Source organism: Tenrec ecaudatus, chromosome 5 (genome assembly GCF_050624435.1).
Source record: "Tenrec ecaudatus isolate mTenEca1 chromosome 5, mTenEca1.hap1, whole genome shotgun sequence".
Classification (NCBI taxonomy): domain Eukaryota; kingdom Metazoa; phylum Chordata; class Mammalia; order Afrosoricida; family Tenrecidae; genus Tenrec; species Tenrec ecaudatus.
Window position 1 is genome coordinate 143981201 of NC_134534.1, and position 24672 is coordinate 144005872.

At 45.8% G+C, this 24672-nt stretch overlaps 1 protein-coding gene and 1 pseudogene across 4 annotated transcripts in view; both read left to right on the plus strand.

Moving 5' to 3' along the window:
* Positions 1 to 24672, plus strand: part of FHIT (fragile histidine triad diadenosine triphosphatase) — a 1786389-nt gene that overhangs the window by 1722443 nt on the left and 39274 nt on the right. The gene's annotated exons all lie outside the window — the stretch shown is intronic.
* Positions 12134 to 12234, plus strand: LOC142449471 (U6 spliceosomal RNA; annotated as a pseudogene).

Below are 24672 nucleotides of genomic sequence, written 5' to 3' on the forward strand. Positions count from 1 at the left end.
TTCTGTACGATTGATTACTATGAAACTGGCACTCTATATAGAGAATTACTGGACATTTGGGAAGTTATCAATTGGTTGTAAAAAGTATATTTCAGCATCCAGAAGACAGGGATGGTTCCATTGCTAAGTCCATACTCATCCTCCGTGTCTTTATCATTTAACTAGAAACATTTATTTCATGGTTATGGAGCTAATGCAAACCACAGAATAAAGCACCTAGTCTGAGCATTCCACCTGCAGGCCTCCTGAAAGCCAAGCATGCAACCTTAAAGGCACCCCAGGGAGACCGTCCAGGGATGGTTGAAATACAAGGTTTCATTCTGTTGGCTCCAGCTGCCTGGAGCCTGGCTCTTGGTGTTTGTCCAGAACAAGCATCCCTCTTCCCTTAACGATGTTTGCTTTCCTGATCACCATGGTTAGTTCCGAAAGACCCCAGAGTGAAAGTGGCACACAGACAGACATGCCATCATCTATCTAGGAATCCTCTTCTATGTCCAAGGTAATGAACCAACAGCTGAGTGGCCAACATTTCACAAAGGCCGGCAGGTCTGGATGTGGCTCTGCTCCCTGGCTGAAAATTACGGGGTGCCAAGCTGATCACGGAACCCTAAATCAGCATGTCTTTCTAACGGCAGTGTAATGAGAGGTCTATCCTATACCATGCACATTCTGTGGCATTCTTTGTCTGGTTAATTATTTTTAACTCCTCCTTTTGAGGTGTCCTACAAAAACTAGCTGATTGATGGAAAAGATTCAACCACAGGACTAACAGGAACCTCAGGTATTCCGTTCCAGGCCTCCTGGTGGTTTTCTGGGACTTCACGGCAGTAAATAAATAACTAAATCCACAGTCAAAGAGCAGACTCTGACTCACAGCGGCTCTATGCACCAGAGTCGAACTGCCCTGAAAGTTGCTGAGATTTTCAGTCTTTCTAGGAGCAGACTGCCCCACGGTGCTCCTGTGGAGTGGCTGCCAGGTTAAGTCATCAATCGGCTTAAGCCATCGTGCCTTCAGAGTTCTTCTTGAGGGCTTCTGAAAGAATTGAAGACAAGCAATGAGGCTATAGTTTTCTTCTTAAAAACTTTGTGTGTGTGTGTGTTTGGGGGGACGGGGTGTTGGCATACCAGGTCCTACTGATTCAATAAAAGTCTGCTTCTTTGCATATTAGACCGAAAAATTTTCATAAAGAAAGAAGACCCTATTCCATGAGTTGCCACATTAGAATCCAGGGGAGAAATCAAACGTGCGACCTGTTTTATTTATAAAGTCTCACGGGCACATCTGTCTGCACTATAATAGAAGAGTTGCATAGTTGCGACAGGGGCTATATGGCCCCAGAGCCCAATTTTACATGCAAAAAAAAGGGCCTAATTTCCCACAAGATATTGACGATCTTGTGTTCGTAGAGAAGAATAAAATCTGCCCATCCTCAGATAAAGATGATCATCTTAGTCCCTGTGCTGCTGTGCGTTTCTCCTGGCCAGACAGGCAAAGACCACAGACCAGGGAAAGGCCTTGGACGTCCTCAGTCACTGGAGGTTCCCTCTGCTGTCATTCTTTACACTCTCTGCTTCCAACGACTGTACAGTTGGGGTCCCAGCATGATCCTCCGTCTTCCATCTTACTGCCTCCATTAGCACGTTGTTAGCTCAGACAAAAATCCTACTATTCATGAAGTAGTTAGGCACAGACCGTGTGAAGTTTCCGGTGCGGGTTGGTAGAATGGTGAATAAGCCAGATTCATTCAGGCCTTCAAAGGGCTTGCTGGGATACAAGGACAGAGAGAGACAAGTAAGCATGCAAAGCTCCGCTCACAGAGCAAGAAGGAAAGAAAAGAGAAGAAGGTGCATAGGGTGCTAACACATAGGGTTTCAAGGAAGAATCAGGAAAGACCTCGCCAACGAGGGGTATTTCAACTGCTAACTCAATGAGAAGGGGCAAGCCGGTGTGTCGGGCCGGGTAGACTAGAGAAACAAATTCATAGACACTCCTATGTGTATAAGAAGAGCTTTATATACAATAGCAATTGAATATTGAGAAAACATCCCAGCCCAGTCCAGATCAAGTCCATAAGTCTGATATTAGGCCACATGTCTGAGACTAATCTAGAAAGTCCTCTTCAGACTCAGGAAACACATGCAATGACACCAAATGCAGGAGGATCACAGGCCAGTTGGGTGAGAAGGCTTGTGGATCCAGTGGCGTTGTAAGCATCTCAGCACTGGCAGGGGTCTCCACATGGCTCCTCCAACTCAGGGCACTAACATAGCTCCATGTGTCTTGTCATCTGCAATGTCTCCCAGGGAGTGATCAGAGAGAGAGAGCGTCTCCCACTCCAAGGAGGAAGTACCGTATTTCCCAGAATCCTCTTGAGAAGGCCATGTCTACACAGAGGTCTCATTGGCTATGACCTGATTGACAGGCTAGACTCTACCTCATTCACTCTTATTCCTTTCAAATTGACAATTATATTTTATTTGTCACACCTGGGGAGGTGCAGAGAGTTCAAGAGGAGTGAGCAGTAGCTGCAAAAGCCAATCCTCTGTCCAGGATGAGCTTGACATGGTCAGGAATCAGGAGGAAGGCCGGAGCACTGGGGAGCAGGCAGGAGAGGTGGTGACGGATACAGGCATGGGTCGAGAGCTTTTGGACGATGCGTTGGCATTACAAGGTGTTGGCCTCACCGCCATGGAGTCTATTCTGAGAAGGTCTTCGTTGAGGGAATTATCTAATTGATCTACATTTTAAAAGGGGCGCTTTGACAGGATTTTAGGAAGCTAAGAATGCAAGCCAGGAAACCAGTTGCAAGGTGATCACAGCGTTGGGGGTATGTGAGGAATGATGATGGAGTGCAGGCGAAGAAAGGGAAGGCATTTGGCGACCTGTATTCCTGTCTTAGAAATACAGCAGGTAGAATGTGCTCGTGGGGTTGGATATGGAGACTCAGAAGCTCAAAAGCTTTTCTGGATTTTTCTCAGATGATGGTGCCATTTAGGGGAATTTCACAAATAGGAGGAGGGAGTTACACATCCACTACTAGATTTTGTTTGCATTAAATACGGGGCCTTGCATCAAATATTACATGTGTAAGAGGAGTTGTCAAAGAAATCCCATATAGGTGAGTGGTTCGCATTTGAACATTCATGGCTACAAATATAACTTGGGGAGTCATAGAGGTAGGATGTACAGTGACAGCTTCAGGGAGATCACGTTGTGGTGGAGGGGTACATGGAAAAAAGTAGAAAGTTCCTACTTAGGCCTTAATCTCTCTGGCATTTTCCAGTGGGGCATGGGTAGAGGGGGAGGTAGGGAATTCCCTAGGCAGAGAGGCTGCCAAAAATACCACACAAGTGCCCTGAGGTAGCCCCACACTTGAGAGACTTGGAGAATATGGTCTGAGCCTGGGGGGTATGGAAGAGATTAGGGTGAGTTGAAGTTGGAAAGCAGTTTCGATGGGAGCACGTGGGACGGTCATAGAATAAACCTTCCAACCTACTGGTTCAGGGAATCTTGTTGTGCCTCATTTCCTTGTCTATTGTAGCAGGATAATGCTAGTACCTACCATATGAAGCTCTTGTGAAGATCCAGTAAAATGATATGTGTAGTTGGCCTAGACCGGTGCCTAGCACACATCCTACCAAGCCAAAAGGCAAATCCATTGCTTTTCATTTGCTTCTAACTCAGAAGGACTCTATAGGACAAGACTGCCCATAGAATTTCCAAGGCTGTTGTCTTTGCAGAGGGAGAAAGACAAGGCTTTCTATTCCTTTGAAAAGTTAGTCTCAGAAACCCACAGGGCTGTTCTGCTGTATCCTATAGGGTCGCCATGAATCCAAGTGGACCGGATGGCAGGGCGTAATCTTAGGAAGCAGACTGCCTCATCTTTCTCCCATAGAGCGGCTGGTGGGTCCAAACTGCCAACCTTTTGATTAGTGGCTGAGCGCTTAACCACTGCGCCACCAGAGCTCCTGAGTACAGAGTGAATGCTCCATAATGTCAAGTCTGAGGGCGATTGGAGGGGAGCACCAGGAGATGAGTGGCACTTTGAGATGATTGGCCTGCAGCAGCAAAGGAGAAGCAAGCGGACCAGTTAGGCTGCCAGGATCACTCAGGAGAGAGGGGGCCTCGCTCCAGAGCTCATGGGAGCCCCGCCCGTTGGCTTGGCATGTCCCTGTCAGTCTACCACCCTGACACAGTCCCCTGTGTTCTCTGAGCAGTTGGAGCCGCCAGGCCGTTCTTCGACACCTCGCTGGTGAGATGTCCTCTATTGTTCATTTTCTCGTGTCTCCACGGCTAGATTATAGTCTCCTAGAACATGGGTGCTGTATTTCTGCCTTAGTTCTAAACCTGGTCTGGAAGTCCCCGGTTCGGGTGTGATGGCATAGTGCCTTCCCGTCCTCTGAAGAAGTGGGAGCAGCAACCTGTCTCTGCACACCGGGAGCAGGTGTCAGCTATGCTCAACTCACAGGGAACTGGAGTTGTAGACCCGTGGGAGCAGGCTGCCTGGGGGCTCTGTCATCAGTGTTGTTAGAATACCCTACGGAGGACTAGCCATAGGGGGGTGGAGCGGGGGCAGGAACAACTCCCAGCTCATGCTGCCTAAATGTCTCTCCAGCAGGTGTCCAACATTTATTTGCAGGCTCATTGATCCTGCGGATACTTGCAAAGAGCTGGGCAGGCAATTTGGATTCATTTTTGAGGTCACGACAGCGCCAAAGTTGGACTGCGTTAGTACACTGGGCCATTAATGGGGCGATGTGCTCCATTGCCGAGAATGAGCCTCAAAAAGGCTTTAATAGGCCTTCAGTATATCCATGTATCCATCCATCACTTCTTCCCCCTCGCTCATCACTTGACTGGAGAAAGGGGAACACCCCCTAACTAATTAGATTTATCCTAATCTCCTTTATGCGCCATCAGTCCCCTTAGAGGCCATCTGTGAGTGTAGAGTTCAGACCTCTAAGAATTATGCTAATCAGTCTTTTTCTAATTTAACGTGTCCCTCTGATGACCACAATTTGAAGCTTCTTGCTGTGACAAATGGGAACCCATTGTAAGGTCCCGAGCCAACGTTAAAGCCCTGCATCCTCTGAAGCACCATTGCCAAGAAGAGAGTTACTCTGGGAGTGGGGGAGCTTCAAGCTCAGGCTAGCAGTAAGAAAAGCAGAACATCTGTGGGATGAATTTTAATTCGTTTATAATAGTCGTAGGACAGGATTTGCTTTCATGTGTGGAATTCAATGAGAAGGTGAAGGAGCTGTTCAGTTTTGGGACTAGACCCTGTATTTTGGTCCTGCTGCCAGCAGGGTGTTCAATGCAGGGAAGAACCATTTGGGAAGATTGGCACCCAGAGAGAAATGGTGGACGGGTCTGTTTGCAGGCTCTCTGCAAAAGCGGCTGGAGCCTGTGATCTGGTCCCTGGATGCTGATGGGGGATGTTCCACAAGTTCTGGGCAGGGAGGTGATGCCAGCCTTGCAGTGGTCTGAACGTGGTAGGAGAAAAGCATTTATGACGCAGCCCACTGGAATTTACTGTGAGTCCTAAACACCTCCAGCCCCGTGGGAAGGTGACTGGTGGCACAGGGTAGCAAATGCTCAGCAGAAAGGAGGATACCAATTAATCAGGAGTTGAAGGAATATGTGCATGGAATTTTACTGGGCATTAGAGCCTAGAGAAGTACTTCTCAAGCCTTTAAAGCTCATGTTAAAATAGTTTCCGGATCATGAAGTCCGGGTAGATTCCCAAGTGCTGCTGCTGGCCTGTAGGCCACTGCTGGTGCACCAGGAAAGGTGCCGACTTTGCAGAACTGATAGGACTAGGTTCAAGTTCTGGTTTGGCCACTTCTCGGCTATGCAACCTTGGATGAATTCCTTTCCACTTTTGAACCTTATTCACTCAACAAATACAACAAATACTTCCTGAAGCTTAATTGTGGCTCAGATATGGGAACAGCTGGTACAAGATTTAGAGGGGGGGAAAGCTCCCACTGACCTCTGTTCTCTTAGCATGGGGGGCAGTCAGGAAAAAGAATGTTTAAAATAAAATGGAGAATAGCAACTTGTGGTGATTGCCACCAGCCAAAGGGATGAATGTTTATTTAGAGCCTGCTCTGAATGATGCAATATTCTCAAAATGTTCCATCTATCGATTCATTTCATCTCTATACGCAATCTGTATGGGAGATACAGCTTCTTTCGTCCTGCTTATTGATGCAGAAGTTGGGACAAGAACAGGTGCCCGCACCTTGCCCGGGCCTCCTAATGGAAACCAGTGAAGACACAACTTAAAGCTAAGCAACCCCACTGCAAAACAAACGCTTCAGCCAGCAGTTATCAAAGCGTTTTTGTCAAGAGCCAGATAGCAAATATGGCAGTCTTTGCACGCCATATAGTCTCTGTCACAACCACCCAATTTTGCCTTGTATGAGAGCAGCCCTGGGCAATAAGACATAAACGAATGAGTGAGGCTGTGTTTCAATCAAAGTTTATTTACACAAACGGCTGGCAGGCGGCATCCAGTCCTTGGACTGTAGTTTGCCAGCCTCTGTTCTTGGCCATGATCCCAGACAAGCCCTTCTGATTGTGTCAGGCAGCACTGCCCAAAGGAAATGGGACACACAGGGAATTGACAGTCTCTGGAAGACAAGTTTTAAAAAGAAAGAAGGAGTAAACAGATGGGATTACTTTGAGTGATATTTTTTACCTCTTCCACTATATCTAGCATACCATCTTAGCATTTGATTTTTTTTTACACTCTCTCTCCTCTCATAGCTTTTGTTTGCATTGTCTTTTGGAGCCATCCATACACCTCTCACTTACTGCATGTCTCAGTGCAGACGAGACAGATCTGAAGCCCAGTAGCCTCCTGGGGCAAGTGGTTCTGTGTCTGAGAGTACAGCTTAAAAGTGCACATGGCTTTGCTGGGGCAGCGTGTAAGATCCTGCAGTTCCAACGTGCTCTCCGGTGATGCTGATCAGCAGCTCACACTTGGAGTACAAGGCCCCCGACTGCCTCCCTAGGAATGAAACGGTGGCAAGAGGCTGGGACTGGGGGGCAGGCAACACAAGATGGCCAGCAGAGGCTTCTTTTAAGGATGACATTCAGGTCGGGACCCGAGGGTCATAAAGTTCTAACTAAGAAAAAAAGCAATGTGCGGAGATGCTCAAAAAAAAGGGTAAAAAGCATTCTGTTCAATATAAAGCCAGCGCCAGACAAATGCAGTGTGCCAGCAAGGAGTGAGGAGCCAGTGGAGGGCCCTGAGGGCTCAGCCCCCATACCAGCTACGTGGACAACTGCCCCTCCCCCCAGAAGAATTGACTTGAGAGGATGGCACTGAAGCTGCAGCTAGGGAGAGGGCATGTTCAATCAGAGCACATGGGAGCAAAGAAGGGGGAGGAAGAGAGAGTGGAACACATCCTGGCCCATCAGGCCTGGAGGACAATATCCCCGCTCTGAACAGACAATGGACAGAGTGGACAATATGGCTGATCCCACTATGAAACACAACATCCCTTGATGGCCCAGGGCCCTATGGGGGACAACACTCGAGACTCAGGGCCGGGACTGGCCCAGACTGACCCTGTGACACTGAGGCAAACCACTAAAAGCATGCAACAGAGCAACCGTGGTAGCAGAGCAGGGAGCCTCCAAGGGAGTACAAAGGACAGATTCTGGGACCAAAGCATGGCACCCCATTGGACCTGACTGAAGGACACACCTAGAGATCAAAAATCAGACCTTGATCCATTTACAGGTTTTTCTTTCTTTTAATTAATTTATTCTTCTATGGGTAATTGGTTTCCTTTTTTATTATCATTGCTGTGTTCTCACCCATCGACTATCTTACTATGGCTTGATTTTTGGTGCACATTATTATCTCTACAGATCTATCTAGATAAGATAGACTGGATGAATGGTCTGGAGGAGAAAACAACGGGACCAATGGTTCTGAGGGACACAGGAGATGGGGAGGAGGGGGCAAGGATGTGGTGCTGACAAACCCAGAGACAGGCGAGCAACAAGTGATCCAAAATCATTAGCAAGGAGGGTGAGAGGCCTGGTAAGGATTCAGCAAGGGCAATGTAACCCAGAGAAATTACTGAAACCCAAATGAAGACTGAGCATGATAGTGGGACAAAAGGAAAGTGAAAGGAAACAGAGGAAAGAACTAGGTGACAAAGGGTATTTCTAGAGGTCTAAAGACTGGAATGTACATATGTAAATATATTTATATAAGAGTGTGAGAAAACAAATCTATGTGCATATATTTATAGGTTTAGAACTAAGGCAGCAGATGGACATTGGGCCTCACTTCAAACACTTATTCAATGCAAGAACACATTGTTCTATTACATTGGCATTCCAGGATGCACACCTTCCTGACACGATTGCTGAAGAAAAATGTGTGCATAAGCAAATGTGATGAATAAAGCTGACAGTGCCTGGCTATCAAAAGATATAGCGTCTGGGGTATTAAAGGCTTGAAGATAAACAACTGGCCACCTAGCTGAGAAGCATCAAAGCCCACATGGAAGAAGCACATCAGCCTTTGTGATCACAAGGTGCAGAAGGTACCAGTTATCAGACATCAAAGAACTAAAAATCATATCAATGGGTGCCCACCTCCCTGATATGATCAATGAAGACAAACATGTGCATAAGCAAATGCGGTGAAGAAAGCTGATGGTGCCCGCCTATCAAAAGATACAGCATCTGAGGTCTTAAAAGCTCAAAGATAAACAAGTGGCCATCTAGTTCAGAAGCAACAAAACCCACATGTAAGAAGCACACCAGCCTGTGTGACCACAAGCTGTCGAAGGGATCAGGTATCAAGCATCAAGGAACGAAAAATCATATTGTAAATGTGGGTGACTGCAGAGTGGAGACTCAAAGCCCATTGGTAGCCAACCTGACACCCCCTTACTGAAGGGTTGTGGGGAGGAGATGAGCCAGTCGGTACAGGGTAGCAACGATGAAACATAACTTTCCTCTCATTCTTAAATGTTCCCCCCCCCCCCACTATCATGATCCCAATTCTATCTTACAAATCTGGCTAAACCAGAAGATGTACACTGGTACAGATAGCAACTGGAAACACAGGGAATCCAAGACAGATGACTCCTTCAGGACCAGTGGTGAGAGTGGCAATGCCTGGAGGGTGGAGATAATGTGGGGTAGAAAGGGGGAACTGATTACAAGAATCTATGTAAAGGTGACTGGGAGACTTTGGACAGTGTAACATAGGACAAAGTAATATTTTTGAATGATGAAGAGTTCATGAGGTAGGGGAAGTGGGGAGGGAGGGGGAAATTGAGCAGCAGATATTAAGGGCTCAAGTAGAAGGCAAATGTTTCAAGAATGATGATGGCAACAAATGTACATGTGTTCTTGACACAATGGATGTGTGCGTGGATTGTGATAAGAATTGTACAAGCCCCCGATAAAATGATTTAAAAAGAATCATTCTGTTCATTGAGCCCAAACCTGCAAGAACTTAGCACTGGGATCAGAATGCTTTCTCGTGTCTTCATTACGCAAGCCTACTTTGGCGATATGGGCACCTGATTCAAGAGCCCTGCCGTACAGCAAGTATTGCAGCACGCACAAAGCAAGTCACATGACCCTTTTGTTTTCCCAGTGTGTGTAAAAACTATGTTGACATGATCTCACTTACCATCGAGTCTATTCTGACTCACAGCCACAGGCTAGGACAGAGGAGACCTGCCCCTGTGACCTTCCAAGGCGACAGATCTTGAGGAGAGCAGAAAGCCTCCTCTCTCCCTTTGAGGGACTGGGAGGTTCAAACTGCCGACGTGTTGGTAGCACCCAGCATGCACCCCACCCCACTGCACCATCGGCTCCTTGCTAAATGGTGGTGTCGTTTCTTAGGAAGTCCTGGTTGTGTTATCAGGTAAGAATTGGGCTGCTAACCACAAGGTCATCCGAGCAAAGTCATCATTTCAAACCCACCAGCAGCTCTGATGGCAAAAGGTGAGGCGCTTTACTCCCATAAAGATCAGCCTCAGCCACCTTATATCCCATTACTGTGAGTGCACCTCAGCTCAGTGCTAGAGCATGTCTCTTTTAGTTTGGTAGTTATAAAGTATGCAAAGCATTATGAAAAATTGGAAATATTATTAAATTTACCAAAATAGGACACAAGCATGGAATGAGTACATACTACTGGGAAAAATTCCTGTGGAAAGAATTGCTCAATGCGGGATTGCTACAAACCTTTAATTTGTTAAAGAAAAGAAAAATACCAATCTCTTCCAGGATCGATAAAGCAAAGCATGATGCAATGAGGCATGCCTGTTCGGTGAAGGCAGGTCTCCAGGTAGCTCACTCTCCCAGGCTGGGGTAGACACCCGCTTTAGGATTCCGTCCATTTCCCTTATTCTCCACACATTCTCCACACATTGCTTAAGCACCTACTTCTTTGCCGGCTCCCACAGACCTTGGGAAGCTAGGTGGGCAGGGCTGGGGTCTCCAGCCTGTACGTGAACTTGACTTCTTGGTGATTTCACATGGGGCCTTAGAGAATCCTTGAAGTCCCATCTAAGATATATGTGGGCTGTGGAGCTGCTGAACACTCGACAGGTGGGAGCTCTCAGATCATAGATTTAGGGCAGGGCAAGGGACATTAAATCAGGAAAGAGGAAAACAATGTGGTCTCACAGGAGGCCAGTGGCCAGTCGGATGAGCTACCAGGCCAAATGCTCACTAATGTGTCCATGTAGGCAGGCAGTGTGTAAATGTGAACCATCAGCTTTTAGAAGAGCCCTCGGGCCTCTGCTTCTACACCATCCTCTCTGTCCACCAGGCTGGCATTCCTCTCCCTTGTTTGTCTCCTGCTCGGCCCAGCAAGTCTGATTTTGGTGTTTGAGTTCCCAGAGAGCATGAGCAATGAAGGAGAGTCAGGAAAGGACAGGAGCCTCCCTTTCACAGAATGGCTATGCCGGCCAGGCCCAAACGAGATCGGTTAGACATGGGCTTGATCGTGATGGCGTGGTGGGGAAGCTGGTGGCAGTTCTAACTCTCAGCCCCTCTGGTGTGTCTGAGTCCTGAGAACACATCCCCTAGGCTCCACTAACGTTCATTGAGAGCCGGCAGGGTTATTTTACCTCCTTGCTAAAAAGTGTCAGGCATTTCGTAGTCCAGAGAAAGTAATGGCGGTTCAGTGAGCTGCCTCTGGTGCCAGATGTCCGGGTTTGCATCCCAACCCTGTATCTACTTGGGCAAGTTCCCAAAGCTCTCTGTGCTCAACTTCTGTGGGTATTAATTGAATGAGCATAGTACAAGTGTCACTCCTAGGGCGGTCACTAGGATCCATGAATTATTAGACATACGTCCAGTGCTTAAAAGAGCTGTGGCCCATGGTAGGTGGTCAGTGTTACTGTTACTGTGTTTCCTTTGTGGCATTGCAAACACTCTTTCCAGAATCGCTGTGAAACCATTTCCATTTAGCTGTAGAGGTGTTAAAACTGAGAGTCAAGGAGTGGAAGCAACATGGCCAAGAGAGAGTGCTAGCTCTCAAGGCCAGATCTTCTGAGTCATGCCTCGCGTAACAAAAAGTCATTTTCTCTCTACCCTGTGCAAAGAATTGATGTGCTTGGCAAATAAGGAAGGAAGGTGTGTGGGAGGACTCCCTTGCCCTCAGTGGTAGAGGCAGACTGGAAACTCACTCGTGACAGGGGTAGAAGCTTTCCTGATCAAGGTTGTACAAGGGCACGTTGCTTGTTTCAGTAGTGGCAGGATGCTGACCAGCTCCCTGGGAGCTTAAGAATCCTTTGTTGGATGTTTAAACTATAACTTGCCTTCGCTTCACTTACGTGTCATGTAAAGCGTATGTGTATATGTTTACGTGCACACATTTTTGTACGAGGAGCCACCTCAGCCTTGATTGAATTCTCAAAGGACTGAACATGAATAACTAAACGTGATAAGAACTTCTATCCCGGGGGAACCTAGTTTGTGAGGCTTCGCGACAATGAGATGTGCCTAGGGTCTTGACCAACGACTTGTTAACTGTGATGGGTCCCGTTCTGACTCCTGGAAAGGCAGGCACATCTGAGTCCCTGAGACCTGTAAATGTGATCTCAGTTGGAGTGGGTCATTAGAGAAATTACTAGAGTGCTCGCAGCGCATATACTAAAATTGGAATGATACAGAGAAGATTAGCATGACCCCTGCACAAGGATGACACGCAAATTCGTGAAGCGTTCCATATTTAAAAAAAAAAAAGAAGTTACTAGGTGAAGGATATAGAGAGGAGGAGAACATCTGGAATTAACCCAGTGAATCCTAAACCCAATGACCAATGTCCTTATAAAGGCACCACAGAGAAGTCTGGCAGGAGCTGAGGAGGTGATGGAAAGAGGGAAGCAGAGTTCTGAGTGATGTGACCACAAACCAAGGAAACCAGCAACCACCACAAGCTAGAAGGAGGAAAGAAGAATTTTCTTCCTTATCCTCTGTAGGAAATGTGGCCCTGTCTGGAATTCTGGCCTCTAGCTCTATAAGAGAATACATTTCTGTTGTTTCAAGCCACTCTGTTTGTGGTAATTTGCCTCCGCAGTCTCAGGAAACGAAATCACATACCCATAGATAGACAGACATCGCCGGTCTACAAGGAGAGATAATGCTCCTGAAATGTCTCCGTCGTATGGCTCAGGACAACCCTTCTGCATTCTTCTTTATGCAGTCATAGACACTGACGTGCTGGTCTGGAAAGTAGTTCACACTGAGCTGCTTACTCAAGTCCTCCTGTAGAGTAGAAAGGGATAGCTTCTGCACAGGTTCATGGGAGGAGTGATTGTTGGACTAACATAAACACCCCACCTAAAAGGACCTTGATGAATGCTTCAAGCTTCCTCCCTTTGTTGAGTTTTCTTCTCTTCTTCCTTCCCCCCCCCCCTCTTCCCTCTGCTTTCCATATGGCTTAGTTACCATGTGCTGCCATGACACCATTACCACAGTGGGTGGCTTTAATGAACAGAAATGTATTTCCTCACAAATCCGGAGCCTTAAAGTCCGGATCAATGCCTTGACTGTGAGAATCCCTTCCTTGTCAGTTGTTATTCCAAACACAACACATCCACTGCCATCGAGTCATTGCCGAATCACAGTCACCCTGTAGGGCAGGGTGTAACTACCCCTGTCTGTGGGGTTCTGAGACTGTAACTCTTTTTGGAAGTAGAACGTCTCATCTTTCTCCTTCCGAGTAGCTGGTGGTTTTGAACTGCTGACCTTGAAGTTTACAGCTCAAAGAGTAACCACTGCCCCCACAGGGTTCCAGTTGTTATTAGTTGTCATCAAATTGACCCCCTGTGTAAAGTATACAACTGTGCTCCAGACGGTTTTCAAGGCTCTGTGACTGTGGGTTTGATCGTGTTGTGTTATTTAATGAAGGGTTAACCTTTCAGAAGCAGATGTTCTGGTCCATCCTTCAAGGCCAAACCTCTGGCCAAACCAAACCTTTTGACATTAGGTCCATTCTGAGGCGTAGCAACCCAACAGAACACACTAGAACTGCTCCCTAAGCTTCCTGAGACTGGAAATTTTCATGGAAGCAGACAGCTTCATCTCTTTCCAACAACGGAACAGCTGCTTAGTTTGAATCGCTGACCTTATGGTTAGCAAGAACCCACAGCACAACCTCACCTCCGTGTCAGTTAGCAGGCCAGTGTGTAATTGTGGGTGCACGCAGGAACGCCTTTCTTGTCAGTAACCCCAGGTATTCCTCGGCGTTTTTTGACCTGGAGACGATCACCTGAGGTTTATCCTCTCCCACGTGTCTCTCTCCTGCCTTCCTGCCCTCCTGCCCTTTTAGCAACCCAGAAGGGGTTCGGTTTAGAGACCACTTTCCCTAAGTTTGATGGAAGTAGCGTGACAAACAAACCACTGCCCATGTGAGTCTCCGAGGCTGTAAACCTTCATTGGAGCAGAAGGTCGCATCATTTCCCCATGGAGTGGCTGCTGAGTTCGAACTGCTGACTTTGTGGTTAGCAACCCAACCTGTAAGCCACCCAGGGCTTTAATAGAGAGCGGAGAGGCCAGGATTTCAAGATATATTTCAGAGGGGTACAATTCTCTCTCTCTACTACACTTCTCCTCCTGGGCCAAGGAAGTAGCTCTTCACGAGATTTATTCCCTGGTCCATGGGGATGGTCTTTATGAAGCCAGCTGGGTCTCTCACTTGCTCTTTCCATCTATCCTGCCTTCCTGGGAGCGCTGTCTGATCGCCATTGGGTCCTGCCTTTTCGTCTGTTGTTTTCCTCCTGTGTCTTTCATAATTGACAAGCACTACACTGGCCCCCGATTCTCTTATGCTGTAGATGGAAAGAGAACAAAATAGGACAGCTCTCTTCTGCTCTAAGAAAACGTAAATTTGATGTTGTTGCCCTCGGGAACGGAAAGCAGGTATTCCCATTTATTTTTTAAATCAAGGAAGCTGTGCACAAACATGGAAACAGTAGCTACCTATGTTTGCCTGTCAATTTAGAAGCTTGAAAGTGAGAGCCAGGTTTCAGCCACTTCCTGGGCTCTGTGTACCCGGATTCTCTGAGCCGTTGTGGGCAGAAGGAGTCCAGCATGCTTCAGTCAAAGTGGGTTCTGTGAGGTCAAGGGTGCAAGACTTTGGAATCAGAAAGGTTGAGTAGTGAACTGTAGTCCTGCCATATGATAGCTCTGTGGCCTTGGACACGTTACTTAGTTTCCCTGAGCCCTGGTATCTGTGGAATAGGGAGTAGTAAATTGAATACCTATCACATTGGTTATTCAAACTCACTGCCATCAAGTCAGTTCTGACTCCTAGTGACACTAGAGGACAGGGGAGAACTGCCACGGTGCGCTTCCAAGACCGTAACTCTTCAGGGGAGTAGAAAACCACCTCATTCTCTGCCAGAGTGGCTGGTGGTTTCGAACTGTTGACCTTGCAGTTAGTAGCCTACCTTATAATTCACCCTGTCATGAGGGCTCTGCCATAGATCATTAGGATGCTGAGGTGAAATAAAGGGGCCAGGGTAGATTTCTCACTTTCTATGTAGGAGACACGAGTTCGATTTTCAGCCAAGGTACCTGGTTCACATTCACCATCCCACTGTCAATTTTGTTTTGTATGATGCTTAAAATTTCAGTGGAGCTTCAGACTAAGATGGACTGGGAAGAAACGTCTAATAATCGATTTCTAAAACCAACCATTGAGGACTCTGTGACACATCACAGTCTGATCCATCACCAATCATGCGGATGACAGAAGGCTGGACGGGTTTCCTTCCAGTGTGCGTGGGGTCGGCTCCATGGTAGCTAATAGCATGAGGGCATCCCCCGTCCGAGCTAACCAGAGCCCCTGGCACATAATACGCTCTCACTACATTGGCTGTTCTTCGTGGGGCAACGTCTCATGACCTGATTCAATCAGAAGTTGATCTTTTTTCACCTGTAAGTCTTGGAGTTTCCTTGCATTTCTCTCATTTCCCCTCACCAATCCAAAAACAAATGGACATGGAAAAGACCAAGCAGAGACAATCAAAACATGGGAGGCCTGTCATTTGCTCATCAGAAGTCTTTCTACTTTCATATCTCCTCAGCCTGCATGCTTATCTTTCTTAGTAAAGCAGACTTGGATGCGTCAAAATATGCACCAACGTACTGGTCCAGTCCAATCTGGGATAATTATCTCAGAAGCTATCTTTAATAACAGAATGATTTTATTTAGGGACAACTTTGAAGCGAAAATAATTATCAGATGGTCATTAAAAAAATAAAAAGTCAATACTAGCCCACTGTCTGAGAAAACATGTTATGGGAATCAAATAAGTTGACGACATAATCTGCCAGTTCTGGGTGTACTGCTATGGTATCCGAAACATAATTATCAAGCTTAAGTTAATTAGACTAATGCTTAGAAAATCTGGCCTGGCAGCTTGTGGTAAGTAATTATATATACTGATTAAAAATGTACCGTAATACGCAGTGAGCAGAGGCAAAGGAAACGCAGTTTGACACCGTTTCTGCACATGCGCAATGAACAATCCCAGCAGAACAGTGCCTGCACTAAGAGGGGGCCCCCGACCAGGAAGACAGCTACCCAAGTCCTTGGCAGGGGAAGTTGCTGGCATAGCTTCTGCTTGCTGTTGTCATAGGAACGTCGGTGGGAGCTTTGAAAGAGCAGGGACTTACCTTCTCACACGTTAGAAGGCCAGAAGTCTGAGTCAGGGCCTGGCTCTTGGAGGAAGTCCTTCATCTGTCCAGCTTCTGGGCGATGTCAGTGACTCCTGGCATTCCTGGGCTGGGATTGGTGGTAAAATCTGCTTCGAGTCTGCCTTCAGGTGGCATCTCCTTCTCTGTGTGTGTGTGTGTGTGTGTGTGTCTATTCTACTCCTTTCATCATTCAGAAATGATTTGGTTGAGGACCCTTCCTACTCTGACATGACCCAATTAACATAGTGGAAAAAAAATACTAAACCAAACATTAAAAGCCCCCTTATTTCTAAACAGAGGAATATTTACAGACTGAGGAATTAAGGGTTTGAACACATTTTGGAGGACATGGTCAGCCTATAGCTGGGTCAGCAAGAGGGGGACTTGGCAGTGTTCTCACTAACTGGCAAAACTCCAAAGTATGTTCCAAGTCACAAACTGGTGCTCCAACCTGTCAATCCAATCACTCGTTTCCCTTTTCTCTCAACCTTCTCTCTCAAAGGATGATTAGCTGTAGGACAAGCAGAGGCCAGATTCCTTCCTGATTTTTCAACCTCTGAAACAATGAAATCATCATTAATGATGAGTTGCAAATGAAGATAGAAACTTGATCTCTAAACAGGCACAGAAATGCCTTTCATTTGCTCCCTGCTGATTGAGTGGGTTTCTCCACACAATGTCCTTCTCCAGGGACTAGTCCCTCCTGGCAACATGTCCAAAGGATGTGCGTTAAATAAAATCTTGCCCTCCTTGCCTCCAAGGAGCACTCTGGCTGTACTTATTCCGACACAGATTGATTTTTCTTGTGGAGGTCCTTGGAACCTTGAATATTCTTCACCAGTTCCATAGTTCAAATGCCTCATCCTTCTTCTGTCCTCCTTGTTCAATGTCTAACATTCATATGCATATGAGGCAATTGAGAAAACCATGGCTTGGGTCATAAAACAGGGATCTGATGATATTTTGCCTCTGTCTACTCCAAAGGGGATCAAATTAGATTCTGCATGAACAGCACCGTAAGGCAAATTTTCCAGGGCTCCATGTAGCTGCGCGCGCTCAGCAAACGCTAGGCAGCATTGATCTGAAGACAGGCGATATTCTAGAGCTCCAGGTTCCACATCTGCACGCAACAATGGCAGGACCGCGAGGGCGCCCCTCTCAGACGGGCTAGATGAAATCCCCTCGTCAGCATGCTGCCAGCAATGCCAGGTAGAACAAGACCTCCAGGGCCCCCACTGGTAATGAGCCCACTGCTGTCCAATAGACCCCAACTCACAGGGACCCTGCAGGAGACACTAGGTCTCCTCCTTTGGAGTGTGAGGCTCTAACTCTCCATGGGAGCAGAAAGCCCACCTTGAATCCTCAGGGCAGCTGGGGAGTTTAAGCCACAGACTTTGTGGTTAGCAGCCTCATGCTTAACCCACTGTGCCACTAGGGTTCCCTCCTTCTATTGGTAATGATGTTGCTGATACTGACAGCAGTGTTATAATGATGGACTCAGGTAGGCCCAGGGTGGGCCACATGGTACCTCCAGGCTGCACAGTGGAGTGGAGTGTTCGCTTCCTGATGCAGCTGCCTCTGGCTGAAAAATTAAGGCCTACGTATGACTCTCTCCTCTATGAGGAGATGAGCTATCGTCCTATCCAAGGCCAAAATGACCAATTGGAAAGTGAAAGGGAAGTCTATCAACAGCTTATTTTGCCTCCGGACTGCCAAAAATTCAATTTGTCTGATATTAATTTTTTTAATTTGGGCATCTGGTTGACACAGCCTGAGTAACCAATTACGTGCACTCACAGATTTGGGGCTGATAAATTGGATCATCAGCTTCAGTCTGTCAATGAAGGGGTGTCAGTTATTGCTGGCATAAAAAAATTAAACAGGGAAAGGAATAAAAAAGCTTGGAAATGAATGGTCTTTTCCAACTTGTAGTCTGTGGTTCCCACCCAACTAGTAACTGGTATCCTACTTATTGAGTTGCTGGTAGTACCAATGCTTAATGAGTTCAGCATCTAACTACAAGTTTAGAGCATAGGGTCCTAAACTTATTTGGCCTCCTGCCCCCCTTTCAGAAAATCAAAATTTCACACAATGCCCCCATCAATTAAGAAGTTTTGTACTACAACATATAGTTCAGGATAAAGTGTAGGTATCTGTTTTTGCAGCCCACCTCCTCCATCTTCCCAGCAGGTGGGCAGTATTACCCACTTTGTCAAACACTGGGTTTGAGGTTCACATCCTTCCAAAGGACTCTCAGAATAAAGGCCTGCTGGTCACCTTCCTAAAAGTTAGCCATTGAAACCCAGTTCTACATGGACATAAATGGGTTTGCCATGAGTCAGGGCCAACTCTGGGCAACTGTGTTTGTTGTTGTTTTGCTTTTTTAAATACTATTTCTTGCCCTTGGCATTGGGAAGCAGAATGGAGATAGAGCTGCAAAGTGCTCAGAACACTGTCTCAGTGTGGGGATCGATATCAACACGAGGGCAAAAAGAGATTATGAAATCTGAGGATGTGAGTTATATTACCCCTGCAGACATGTTTATTAAAATCCAGGCGAGTATTACTTTTGCTTCAGAAATAGGACATAAGAGCAAATTTATGGAGAGGAGAAGGTTCGGATGACTATTTCACAGACATAAAGCTCTTAAGGCAGTGCAGTTTTAATTAAGAACAGCATCCTATGTGAAGTGTTATACGCAAAATAGATCCTAGGGGGGATTCAATGAAGGGATACATCAATTTCAGACATCTGGAATCCAATTAATATCTTCTGTGCTTCCACACAGTAAATGAGACTGTGTTCCAGTGCTTATGGAGGCTCTCTGAATGGAAGCTGGATTCCCTCCGGAGGGAAACGGCAGTCATTCTATACTGTAATCCTGCATGCTACCCGAGGACAGCACTTCTGTGTGTTTTTCTTCACGGTCTTCTTCAGTTGGTTACTTAGTGATGTTTGATGACAAATCAGAACCAACAAACACATCATTCAAAACAAAAGTTAATGTCCTGACAATATTCTACTTCTAACCATATGATGGAAGGGCCCTTGGTGAGTTGTGGGATATGCGTTGGAGTGTTCGAACCCACCAGCCACTCCCTGGGAAGAACAATGAGGCGATCTTCTCTGGTAAAGGTTGAAAGCCTCCGAAACTCCCAGGGGGCAGTTCCACCCTGTCCTTTAGGGTTGCTGTGAGTCAGAATTGGCTAGATGGCAGTGATTTTGTGCCACATGAGTTTGACCCATATACTGGAGACTCTGGAAGATTCATAGGGTTAATGTACTCAGTTGGTAAGCAAAAGCTTAGAGATTCAAGTTCACCTGTAGGTGCCTTGGAAGAGAAGCCAATTGACTGAACACCGAGCCATTGAAATGAGTTCATGTCCAGACCTGTCGGGTGACTAAGGACCGTAGTCCCAGGATTGTCACGAGTCTCAATCTGAATAGTAAGGCTGGCTTTGTGTTGCTATTGTAATGTTTAGTTTGGTTCTACCTCTTTCTCTCTCTGTGCAGGGCCTTCTCTGGTGGTCCCTCTCAGAGCAGTAGGGAGTCACACCCTGGCACGAGCTCTCGTTCTCCTGGTGTCAGATTATGTATGCATGGTTCATCTGCTCACTGGACCAGTCGTGACCATGCATCTTCAATTCTGTCCACTCATTTCTTCCAGACAGGGAATGAACAACAGCTGCACTTTAAGTTGCCTCTCATAAGCCTTTAAGATCCCAGTAGATACCAACCAAAGGAGCTCACAGAGCATTGCTTTTGTTGCCTCTATTAGGCTAGTTGACATGTGGGTCCCCATAGAATATACTACTGAGCCCCAGGCCCAGTAACTTATTCCCTTAAGGTGTTTGGTTATATAGCTAAGATGTTTTCATGAACTGTCCCCTATATGCTTCCCCATATTCACGAGTCTATTTGCAGAAAAAGCAAGCCCACATGTTAAAATATCCTGTGTCAAGCCTATATGCCTCTTGGCTATACCCCCACTCTCCCTTCCACATAGATTCAGCCTGTGTCTATCCACACATGTACTCCTGCACCGCCGTGGTTGCAGGATTGTGTCTTGCCCAACTGAGTTATTTTATTCTTTATTTAAAAAGTAGTGTTGTTGTTATTGCCACTAACCCAGAAGAGTTGCAAAGTTTACACTGGTCAGACTGTTTCTGCATGTACAATCAATAACGTGGTGTGTATATATACACACACACATATACATACATATACATACATACATATACATATGCATACATACATATACATACACATACATACATACATACATATATATATATTCTTCCAGCTGTGCAGCCATACTTACTCATTTTCTGAGATGTGTTTCCCCATTAAGATGGACTCGCTGCCCCTTAAGGCTTCTACTTAATCTTTCTAGTTGTTTTTGTTCATTTAATTCCATGTACAAGACATATCATAAGAGAACATAATAATCAAAGCAGACATTTTGTACTCTTTAAGCTAACGTACTGTTTGATTTTAAGCAAATTGCATGGCATATTTTGGTTTATGGTTTAATGGTCACATGATTTTTGTTGGCTGTTTTGTTTTCTGTGATGAATTGGCTCACCTTTGTCTTGGGAAGGTGACCCAAAAGAATGCACACATTAGAGAACAATGTCATTGATATCCCATGATCATGCAACAATAGTTGCAGCAGAACATTGACAGTGAGCTCTCAGAGCTTCCGGCCAGATTCCGAAGAGGCTGTGGAATCAGGGATCTCATTGCTGATATCAAACGGATGTTGGCTGAAAACTGGGATTACCAGAAAGATGTTCACTTGTGTTTTAGTGACTGAACCAAGGCATTCAGCTGTGTGGACCGAACACACCAAGGATGAACTTGAGCAGAATGGGAAGGCCAGACACTTCATGGTGCTCATGTGGAAGTTGTGCATGGATCAAGAGACAGTTGTGCAAACAGAATGAGTTAATACTGCGTGGTTTAAAATCAAGGAAGGTGTGAGTCCAGGTTGTATCCTCTCACTGTACTTATTTGATCTGTATGCTGAACAAATCATCAGGGCAGCTGTATAATATAAACAAGTATGTGGCATCAGGTTTGAAGGAAGGCTTATTAATTTGTGATGCTACCACCTATGTAAATGATCTAACCTAGTTCACCGAAAGTAAGGGAGATTCGAAGCGCTTGCTGAGGAAGATCAAGGGTCGCAGCTTTCAGTGTGGACCACACCTCAGTGTAAAGAGGACCAAACCCCACATCAGGACAAATAGGCAGCATCATCATGGATGGAGAAAAGACAGAAGTTGTCAAGGATTTTGTCTTGCGTGGATCCACAATCATTGCTCATGGAAGCAGCAGTCAAGAGATCAAACGATACATTGCATTGGGAAAGCCTGCTGCACAGACCTCTTTAAAGTGTTGAGAAACAAGGATGTTACTTTGTGAAAGTCGGGCATTGAATAAGGAAGACCCAAGGTGACTCGAAGCATTCGAATTATGGTTGCTGAGGAAGAATATTACAAGTCCCACAGCAGGCAAAAGAACAAGCAACGCTATCTTGGAATCCTGGAATAAATACGGCCAGAATGCTCCTTGGAGGCAAGGATGGCAAAACTTCAGCTCACATACTTTGGGCATGTTGTCAGGGAGACCAGTCCCTGGCAAAGGACAGCCAAAAACAGGAAGGCCCTTGGCTGCATGAATTTACTCAGTGTTTGCAACCATGAGCTCAGGCAGAAGAATATTTGAGAGGCTGGCACGGGACCAGGCAGTGTTTTGTTCTGTTGTACATGGGGGTGCTATGAGTCAGGACTGACTCAATGGCACCTAACAACAACAATTATTAATTAGGCGGAGATTTACAGAGCAGATCAGCTTCCCATGATTAATACATACGTACTTTATTCCACAGCTTTGATCCCACTGCCCACAACCTGGCTTCCCTTCTCTCATTTCCCCCCTGCATTTCTTCTCTTCATTTGTCTCTTTCGTCCCAACTCTTCTGAACTTTGTCTTCAGGCCTTTGTTTGCTATATGCATGCATATCTAGACGTTTTATTGCGACATCGATTACACACTCGACTCAGTGTCTGTTCCTGTAGTGACAGTTATACATTGTCATCAGTCAATTTTAGAACAGTCTCATCGACCCAACAAGAAGCCCTGCCCCCATTAGTGGAAACCCCTCCTCATCTCCCACTAGTCCCTGGCAACACTAGTCTGTGTTGTCTCTGTAGATAGGCCTATTCTAGGCATTTCCTATAAAATGAAATTATATCACAGTCTTTGGTGGTCTTTTGTGACTGCCTTTTTCATTTAGTATAACCTCTTCAAAATCTGCCCATGTTGTAGAACTTTCTTTTTATTGCCAAATGATATTCCATTTTGTGAATATATATTTTCTTCATTAATTCATCATTTGATGAACATCTGGCTATTGTAAAGAAGACTACAATGAACATTTGAGTATTAATTCTTGTGGCTATATGTCGGCTTTTCATGTATACACATACATAATTGCTGTGTCATATAGTAACTCTCTAACATGTAAGGAACCACCAGAATGTTTTCTCTGATATTCTTCACATTCCTACCACCAATAAATCAACCTTCCAATAGTTCCACATGCGTGCCAACATGTATCATTATCTTTTCTGTTATTATTACTATTTTTATAACAATCCCAGTGGGTATGAGAGGCGCCCTGGTGGCAGAGTGTGTTGTTACATGTTGGGTTGCTAACTGAAAGGTCAGCAGTTTGAAACCACCAGTTGCTCTGATGTAGAAAGATGAGACTTTGTATTCCCATAATTAGATGGTGTAATATATGGCAACAAGAAAAAATGCGCGCATGTGTGTGCACGTGTGTGTGCATGTGTGTGTGTGTATAGTAACAACAAGTGTTCCTGGGGCGGCGGGGCGGGGGAGGGAATGGTAGGGATAAAACGGAGCTGATATCAAATAATTCATAAAGAAAGAACATTTTCCTTAGTGCATAGTTAATGTTTGGTAAATGTAAAACAATGAATCACTGAAGGGCGTCTGAGGGAATCGGAGACTGATCAAGGACAAGGTCATGACTGTGAGAGCGTGCTGCACAACCAGCTGTCCCAGGGGACCCTTGAAACCAGCACATTGACAGCTGCATGCAGGGGACAGTCTCCCTTAGCAGAACAGCTTCCGCAGGCAAGCAGCCCAGGCACTCACTGAAAAAGGGGGAGAGGCATGAAAACCCCAGAAAGAGGACCAGGAGGGAAGGAAAGCACACCTAACCCTGTATAGGTGATTTCCAGCAACAAGACGGAGGGTGGAGGGAGGCTCTGAGTCAGAGAGCTTCAAAGGACAGCAGCACCCTAAGGGGTCATAAAACTACAAACATTGTATTTCATCTAGGGCTAACAGGTGTTAGGAACAACTTTATGGGGCTGTTTTCCCAAAAATAAAATTGATGTGTACAACTTTAAGTTTGACACCAGCAGTCTTCTTTAGTTTAATAGGCCTCAGCTTGTTATGTAAGAGTGAAAGTTTGATGGTACTACACAGAGTCCATTGTTGACTCATTTATACACAACCAGTCCTTCAAATTCACTCAAAGGTATGAAAATACGTTTCTCCAGAGATGCTACGAGCACTTCGGACTAGACCTTTTTTTCCCACATTGCAGGATGTTTAGCATCCTTGGCTCCTGCCTACCCCAATGTCAACAGCCTGGTTCCAAATGTACTTTAGGGGCCACAGTACTGTCCTCCATTGAGAATGACTGGATTAGGGGCAAAAAGAAAAACTGAGAGAGAGAGAAAGAATTGATAGGCCCAGATGGGATAGCAAAGAAGAATGCAAGTCATACAGCCATCTTTATTTGAGTATTAAATCAGAGAAACACACTAGTAAATTGGGATCTTTTCAAATCAGCTTCCTTATTTATTCTGCCTGAACACATCTATTAAAGAAGGAAAGGCCACACCACTTTTGTAATACAAAAACAGTGTCACCTGCTCTAAAGAGAAAGTAGCTGCATATGAAGAATTAACCTGACCAGAGAGGTCAAGCCTTTGCCATTGGCTGTTGCAAGATGAGGAGGCTTGGTGGCAGGATGGCTAAGTGCTCATCTGCCGCCTGAAAGGTTGGCAGTTCGAACCCACCCCACGGCCCCCAGTGATCTGTTCGCATGAGTACAGCTTAGGAAACCCTATGGGGTTATAGTACTCTGCCCTATAATATTGCTGTGAGTTGGAATCAATTCCCTGACATCCAGCAACAATAAGCCTGGATTGAGCAAGTCACTGGACACGCATTGTTGTGAACGAAGATGCAGAATGTGGGGCAAAATAGGAGGAGCGGTCAACAGCTGCTGTCACCCTTGTCGGGGAGCAGTGCTTGCAGTCTCTCATTTTGTTTTTCATCTCATTAACACTTGCTTAACATTTTGTTTATGGCATGGAGGTACTCATGATCACTGAATGTACAGATGAAAGGAAGTTGGGAG